This window comes from Piliocolobus tephrosceles, unplaced genomic scaffold (genome assembly GCF_002776525.5).
Source record: "Piliocolobus tephrosceles isolate RC106 unplaced genomic scaffold, ASM277652v3 unscaffolded_77, whole genome shotgun sequence".
Classification (NCBI taxonomy): Eukaryota; Metazoa; Chordata; class Mammalia; order Primates; family Cercopithecidae; genus Piliocolobus; species Piliocolobus tephrosceles.
This window is the reverse complement of record NW_022335051.1, coordinates 213,089-220,067: the sequence shown is the minus strand read 5'-3', so window position 1 is coordinate 220,067 and position 6,979 is coordinate 213,089. Positions and strand designations below refer to the sequence as shown.

The 6,979-nt window shown below is 46.4% G+C and overlaps 1 non-coding gene across 1 annotated transcript; it reads right to left on the bottom strand.

Annotated features, from left to right (window-relative positions):
• Positions 1–6,594: 6,594 nt before the first annotated feature.
• LOC113219673 lies at positions 6,595–6,701 on the bottom strand. The gene has a single exon (XR_003306632.1). It is a non-coding gene; the product is annotated as a U6 spliceosomal RNA (small nuclear RNA).
• Positions 6,702–6,979: the final 278 nt, after the last annotated feature.

Sequence of the window (6,979 nt, the reverse complement as noted above, 5' to 3'; positions counted from 1 at the left end):
ACCGTGGGCAACATACAGAGACCCCGTCTCTGTAAAAATAACTTTCTTTTTTTTTTTTTTTTGAGACAGAATTTCACTCTTGTTGCCCAGGCTGGAGTGCAGTGGCATGATCTCAGTTTACCAACCTCTGCCTTCCAGATTCAAGCTATTCTCCTGCCTCAGCCTCCCGAGTAGCTGGGATTACAGGCATCCACCACCACACCTGGCTAATTTTGTATTTTTAGTAGAGATGGGGTTTCTGCATGTTGGTCAGGCTGGTCTGGAACTCCCGACCTTGTGTGGTCCACCTGCCTTGGTCTCCCAAAGTGCTGGGATTACAGGCATGAGCCACCTCGCCTGGTCAAAAATAACTTTTAAAAAATAAACCAGGTGTGCCAGGCACAGTGGCCACCTCCAGAGGCTGAGGTGGGAGGATCACTTGAGCCCAGGAGATAGAGGCTGCAGCGCACTAGCCCAGGAGATAGATTGCCCCAGCGCACTCCATCCTGAGCAACAGAGCTAGAACTTACCTCTAAAAACAAAAAACAAAACAAAACAAAAAAAGGCCGGGTGTGGTGGCTTACACCTGTAATCCCAACACTTTGGAAAGCTGAGGCGGGTAGATTACCTGAGGTCAGGAGTTCGAGACCAGCCTGACCAACATGGTGAAACCCTGTCTCTACTAAAAAATACAAAAATTAGCTGGGCATGGTGGCAGGCACCTGTAATCCCAGCTACTCAGGAGGCTGAGGCACGAGAATTGCTTGAACCTGGGAGGCAGAGGTTGCAGTGAGCAGAGATCACACCACTGCACTCCAGCCTGGGCAACAGAGCGAGACTCCATCTCAAAGAAAAACAAAACAAAAACACTAAAAAGAACATTCCAGCTGCTTGTCAAGAGACTGGACATGGAGGGGCAATAGTGGAAGCAGAACACCTGGTGAGGAGCTGCCACATCAACATCTTTTGATCACATTAGGACACGTTTTGAGTGGGGCCTCTGCAAGAATGTGGCCCAGCCTCAGATGCCTTAATTCTGATACTCAGTGCCGCTGGAGTCCCTGTGAAGTCACAGTGTGGAGGCTTCTTGGGAAAGGGTTGGCTCTAAAATCAACATCTTTGTTCATTCCTTTGATGCTGGAGACAATGACCTGTCTCTCCTCATATGTCTGCTCAAGACTGTTACAGAGTGGAGTATCTCTTAGTCTAGGAGCTTGGGCTGCTCTGGAGTTTGCACAAATACAAATAATCATCACAGGCTCTCAGGCCACATGTCTTGGTTATGACCCAAAACAGCCCTTCAGCAGTGGACGTCTACATAGTGGAAGTTCCCAAACACCTCTTTTTAAAAAAAAAAAAATACAGAGACAAGATCTTCCTACGTTGTCTAGGCTGGTCTCGAATTCCTGGCCTCAAGAGATCCTCCTGCCTCAGTCTCCCAAAGTTCTGGGATTACAGGTGTGAGCCACTGAGTCTGGCCCTTTTTTGTTGTTGTTGTTTTTAGACAGGGTCTTGCTCTGTCACGCAGGCTGGAGTGCAGTGGCATGATTACAGCTCGCTGCAGCTTCAAATTCCTGGGCTCAAGTGAGCCTCCTGCCTCAGCCTCCTGAGAAGCTGGGACCACAGGCATGCAACCACCCCCAGTTAAGTAAAAAAAAAAAAAGAGAGAAAAAAATTTTTTTTTTTCTGGAGACAAGGTCTCACTATACTGACCAGGCTGATCTTGAACTCCTGGTCTAAAGCCATCCTCCTGCCTCCACCTTCCACCTGGAACACTCCTTTTCCCCAGTTTGAAAATAAAATCCATACTTTGAGAAGGAGGAAGAAATGGAGAAGACAGGAAGCCAAGAAGCCAACCAGCCTTGCCTGGATAAACTAAATCCCTTACATTGGTTTTACTTCAGTGATACAGCTAATTAAGTGTTGTTGATTTTTTAAAGTTCCTACTTGGCAAGTGAACAGTTTCTTACTCAGTAAATATGAACATCAAGTATCTATTCTGTGATTGAATGAAGCAAATATTTTACACATGGGAAACCATTGTTAAATGATTGCATTATAGAAAGGGGTGAATGGGATGGGGGCAAGGCAAGGGCAGATGTTAGTGCCTGTGTCCCTGTGCTCCCCACCCACCTCCTCTGTCCCTGCTCACCATGATGTTTGTCAAGGGGCACAGTGCACTGAAGGAGGGGTTACCAGGTGGCATATCCAGAAGACATCATTCTCAGCTTCTCGGCTTCATGGAATCCACTTACTTTGATCTAATTTCTTTACTCATAAAATTCATTAAACATTCACATCAGCAGTTTCTGAATATCTAAACCAATTGTTAAACATAGGGATGTTATTGGATCCTTAAAACAAGCTGGAGGCCGGCCGAGCACAGTAGCTCACACCTGTCATCCTAACACTTTGGGAGGCTGAGGGTGGATCACCTGAGGTCAACAGTCCGAGACCAGCCTGGCCAACATGGCGAAACCCCGTCTTTTAAAAAAAAAAAAAAAAAAAAAAATTAGCTGGGCATGGTGGCAGGCCTGTAATCCCAGATACTTGGGAGGCTGAGGCAGGAAGATCGCTGGAACCCTGGGGTCAGAGGTTGCAGTGAGCCAAGATTGCACCACTGTACTCCAGCCTAGGTGACAGAATGAGACTCCATCTCAGAAAAAAGCAAAACAAGTTAGAGAAGGTCTTTTTAGTTTCATATTGAAATTGTGAAGACAGGCAGTGAGAGTGAGTGAGTTGTCCAAATTCAGGCAGCAAGCTGGAGCGCATGCGATTCCTGGCCTTTTACAGCCGGAATGTGTGGGCTGACTGTGTGGGGGTGTGCACTCCCCCTCCATCTGCCGGCACTACCATGTACCATGTCTGGCCTCGTCACCTGGAGACCTGGGAGTCTTCTTTGGTTTCCCTGACTTTTATCACTGCTTACTTGCAAGTCCTGTTTGTTGTGTCCCTCCCAGCCTTTCCCGTCTTCCTCCTTTTTATCTTGGTCATTATCTCAACCCAGCTAGAATCATATCTGGCCCAGATTACGGCAATAGTTCCTAGTTGGAGTCTTTTAAACTCTCTTTTGTAAACAAAGATGACTGAACAGGTGGCTCATGCCTGTAATTCAAGCACTTTGGGTGGCTGAGGCAGAAGGATCACTTGAGGCCAAGAGTTCAAGACTAGCCTGGGCATCAGAGTGAGACCCACCATCACTACAAAAAATATTTTTAATTAGCTGGGTGAAGGAAATAATGTATACAGTGATCCATTTCCAAGACAAAGTGCCTTAAATCGGATTAGGTCAGCAAACTATAGAAGAAACAAGATATACGTGGCTGGGCACGGTGGCTCATGCCTGTAATCCCAGCACTTTGGGAGGCTGAGGTGGGTGGATCACGAGGTCAGGAGATCAAGACCATCCTGGCTAACACGGTGAAACCCCGTCTCTACTAAAAATACAAAAAAATTAGCCGGGCATGGTGGTGAGCACATGTAGTCCAAGCTACTCGGGAGGCTGAGGCAGGAGAATGGCATGAACCCAGGAGGCGGAGCTTGCAGTGAGCCAAGATCGCGCCACTGCACTCCAGCCTGGGTGACACAGCAAGACTCCGTCTCAAAAAAAAAGAAAAGAAAAAACACCTAAAGCCCCTATCCAACAACCAATAGGCGACGTGCAGGAAGATTGTGACCCCATAGTACTCAGCCTATGTATGAGGAAACAGGGGAGGTACCTGCACACACGAGGATAAATTGCTTGTTGAAACTGTGCTAGGTGTGCCTGCCTATCAGACACCCCATCCTGCAAGACCATTGTTAAAAGTCTCACCTTCACTGTTCTCTGGGTATCTGAGTCCATTCTTTGTGTTTGGACAGGTGAGTTTGTTTTCACACTGGGCATGGTGGTGCATGCCTGTAAATCTCAGCTACTCAGGAGGCTGAGGCAGGAGGATCGCTGGAGCCCAGGAATCTGAGGCATCAGTGAGCTATGATTGTGCCATGGCACTATGTCTGCTCACTGCAACCTCTGCCTCTCGGGCTCAAGCAATCCTCCTGCCTCAGCCTCCCGAGTAGCTGGGATTATAGTCACCCACTGCCATACCCAACTAATTTTTGTATTTTTAGTAGAAATGGGATTTCACTATGTTGGCCAGGCTGGTTTCAAACTCCTAACCTCAAATGATCTGCCTGCCTCAGCCTCCCCAAGTGCTAGGATTATAGGCATGAAGCACCGCACTCAGCCTCAGAAAACCTTTTTTTTTTTTTTTTGAGACAGAGTCTTGCTCTGTCACCAGACTGGAGTGCAATGACACAATCTCAGCTCACTGCAACCTCCGCCTCCTGTGTTCAAGCGATTCTATTGCCTCAGCCTCCCGAGTAGCTAGGATTGCAGGCACCTGCCACCATGCCCTGCTAATTTTTGTATTTTTAGTAGAGATGGGGTTTTGCCATGTTGGTCAGACTGGTCTCGAACTCCTGACCTCAGGTGATCCGCCCGTCTAGGCCTCCCAAAGTGATGAAATTGCAGGCATGAGCCACCACACCCAGCCCTTCTTTCATTCTTGCTCAAATTTTCCTTTTCTTCTTCTGTGTCTTTCTGCCTCCTTTTTTTTTTTTTTCTTGATACCCTGGAAACCACAGGGAATATATATTAATCTTAATTCCAAGGGCAATCTTTAAAATTTTTTTTAGAGCCAGGGTCTTGCTCTATCACCCAGGCTGGAGTGCAGTGGTGAGATCTCGGCTCACTGCAAGTCTCTACTCAGTGAGTGAAAAATAAATGCTTTTTTTTTTCTGCCACCCCAGACTTCTGGGAAAGGAGCCTGGAGCGGTGCCCAAGCATCCCAGCCTTTGCCCTCAATTGCAAACAGAGTGAAGTGTCTCTTAGCTCAGGAGTTTGTGCTGCTCAAGAGTTTGCACAAACACAAAGTTGAGAAATACTCCTCGCTGAAAGGAGTGTAAAAGGCAAAGGACAAACCGGTTGTCCTCTGAAGTGAAGACATTTCTATCCTATGTTGGGCTATGATGTTGGAGAATGCAGGCAGGGGACGAGTTTTGCTGGGTTTTCAGTGAGAGACCCCTTGTGGTAAGACAGGCTCTTCTCTCTCTACCTGGTGAGTTATTTCATCTCTTTGGTACCCAATTTCCTTGTGTTTAAACTTAGGGAGTGAAAACACATGTCCCCTAAGATCCTTTTCTCTTAGCTGTTCTGTCAGTTAATTAATGAGATTTGTTTTCCTATTAGCATACATCCAAAAAGGTACTCAGGATAGGGTTTTTGTGTTTCCTGGAATCTTGTAATTGCTCCAAATGAAGTGGAAGTATTTGGAAGAGAAGCCCTTCCTTGCTTCCTTTGTTTCCTTTTTAGAGTCAAAATCTCTCCCTGTCACCCAGGCTGGAGAGCAGTGGTGCAATCCTGGCTCACTGCAACCTCCAGCTCCTGGCCTCAAGTGATCCTCCCATCCCAGCCTCTGGAGTAGCTGGGACAACAGGCTCACACCACCATGCCCAGCTAATTTTAAAAATTATTTTGTAGAGACAGGGTCTCACTATGTTGCCCAGGCTAGTCTCAAACTCCTGGCCTCAAGTGATGCTTCTGCCACAGCCTCCCAAAGTGCTGGGATTACAGGCATGAAACATTGTGCCTGGCCCTTCATTGCTTTTTAATAACCTTAATTATCTTCTTTTGAATATCTTTAGAACTGCAATGATTTTGTGTTCTGAGGCTAGAGTTGATTTCCATAAACAGTCATTTTGAGCCCAGTCTTTGGAATAAAGTGAGTGGCCAGAGATGATGCCACAACTTTGGCAAAAACAGTTTCCCAGGGATCACGCCATGAACTCTAAAATGCTGTGTGCCGGTCACTGGGCCACAGTTCACTCTTCTTGCCAAATTCAGAATTGCAAATGAAAACTTTTTAAATTTTTATTTATTTATTTAATTTTTTTAGACAGAGTCTCACCCTGTCACACAGGCTGGAGTGCAGTGGTGTGATCTCAGCTCACTGCAACCTCCGCCTCCCAGGTACAAGCGATTCTTCTGCCTCAGCCTCCCACATAGCTGGGATGACAGGCATGAACCACCATGTCCAGCTAATTTTTGTACTTTGTGTATTTATTTATTTCTTTTTTGAGATGGAGTATTGCCCTGTCACCCCAGCTGGAATGCGGTGGTGCAATCTCAGCTCATTGCAACCTCCACCTCCCAAGTTCAAGCGATTCTCCCTGCCTCCGATTCCTGAGTAGCTGGAATTACACATGCCCATCACCACACTCGGCTAATTTTTGTTTTTTAGTAAAGACAAGGTTTCACCATGTTGGCCAGGCTGGTCTCGAACTCCTGATCTCAAGTGATCCACACACTTTGACCTCCCAAAGTGCTGGGATTACAGTCATGAGCCACTGCACCCGGCCTAATTTTTGGATTTTTAGTAGATATGGAGTTTCACCATGTTGGTCAGGCTGGTCTCCAACTCCTGACCTCAAATGATCTGCCCGCCTCAGCCTCCCAAATTGCTGGGATTATACGCATGAGCCACTGCACCCGGTCGATTTTTTCTGGTATCAAAGGAATCACCAGGGTCTTCCTTTTCTTTTGATTCATTTATTTGATTGGTTCTGAAATATTTTTTAAATATGGAATGCTTCATGGATTTGTGTGTCATCCTTTCACAGGGACCATGCTCATCTTCTCCATGTCATGTCAATTTTAGTATGTGTGCTGCCAAAGTGAGCACTGGTTCTGGAATGATTTATTTATTTATTTTTGAGACAGGGTTTCAGTGTGTTTTCCAGGCTGGAATACTGTGGCATAATCATGACTCACTGCAACCTCCACTCCCCAGGGCTCAGGCAATCCTCCCACTTGTGCCTCCCAAAGTTTCGAGATTACAGGAATGAGCCACTGTACTGAGCCTGGAATGTGTAACTGCTGACTTTGATGCCTGGTTTTGGTTGTACTAGACACTCCCACTACTTCTTTCTTTAAAAACTACTAATTTCTTTAGCTCTTTAA